This window comes from Rhinopithecus roxellana, chromosome 3 (assembly GCF_007565055.1).
Source record: "Rhinopithecus roxellana isolate Shanxi Qingling chromosome 3, ASM756505v1, whole genome shotgun sequence".
Taxonomy (NCBI): domain Eukaryota; kingdom Metazoa; phylum Chordata; class Mammalia; order Primates; family Cercopithecidae; genus Rhinopithecus; species Rhinopithecus roxellana.
Genome location: NC_044551.1, coordinates 33,492,187 through 33,493,356, shown reverse-complemented (window position 1 = coordinate 33,493,356; position 1,170 = coordinate 33,492,187). Strand labels below are relative to the sequence as shown.

At 71.4% G+C, this 1,170-nt stretch overlaps 1 pseudogene; it reads left to right on the top strand.

Moving 5' to 3' along the window:
• The first annotated feature begins 3 nt into the window (after positions 1-3).
• Positions 4-683, top strand: LOC115896347 (annotated as a pseudogene).
• The last annotated feature ends 487 nt before the right edge of the window (positions 684-1,170 follow it).

Here is a 1,170-nt window from a genome sequence, read left to right as displayed (position 1 = left end):
CCCTGGACTCTCCCAAAGGGGGCCTTCGTCACCCAGGGAGAGGGGGCCGTCACCTCTCTCCGGCCCAGCCAGGCTGCGCAGGCAGCAGGGTTCTCCCTTCACCTGCTGGCAGGCGGGGATTGGGATTTTCCTTTCGCTGCCCTGGCTACACCGGAAGGGGCGCTCTCCCACCCTCGGGCTCCCCCGGGGTGGCCCCCGGGCCCCAGCCAATGCCGGGGGGATCAGGACCCGCAGCACACAGCCTGCCGGGCCCTTGCTCGGTGGGACAGCCTGGGCCCGTTCCAGCTGAGCCGCAGGGCCAGGCTGTGCCTGCGCCGCCCATTTCCCAGGGGAGTCCCTGTGGGGGCTGGGGCCAGGGGCCCCAGGTCGCCAGGGCGGCGTGGGAGGCGCACGTCTGGGCAGCTCCACCTCCGGGGCCCGCGTCCCCGGAGGCCTCCGCGCCGCAGGAGCAGATGCAAGACATCCGAGCGTCCTCCCCGCCGCTCCGGGAGCCCGGGCGCTCGTCTGCACTCCCCTCCAGCCTGCTGGATGAGCTCCTGGAGACCCCCGAGTTTCTGCAGCAGGCGCGGTCTTTCCCAGAAAGCGAGGCCCCGACGGAGCTGCAGGACGTGAGAGAGCCCGCTTTGCTGGAACCGCTACTCCTCAGCGAGGAGGAATACCGGGCTCTGCTGGAGGAGCTTTAGGACGCCGGGTGGGGACGGGATCGGGGGCGGGGCGGTGGCCTCCCTTTCTCGGGGAGCACCTGCCTCGGTGTGGAGAGGCCCGTTTTCCCTCCGGACTGACCAGCCTGGCATTCCTGCCTTCCGGGTCTGGGCCTGGCGGCGGCCGCGGCGGCGGCTGGAGATTCCACACCTAGGAGAACTGAGCCTCCCCGTGGTCCCGGAGCCCGCCCAGGTTCCAGGAGGGGGTCGTCTACTGCGCATGCGCGGGTGTGCGGACAGCCGCCTAGGCTCCGGGAGGCGCCCCGGCAGAGCTCTCCTGCCTTTCCACCACCCGACCCCAGCTTGATCCCCCACCCCACTCCCCAACCCCACGCTCGCGCGCACACACACACACGCGCACCAACACACCCACACAACCACACACCCTCACACCCACACACACCCCCCCCACCCCGCCCCCCCGCCGCCACAGCGTTCTGCGCTGGGCTGCTGGCTGGAGACCTCCATG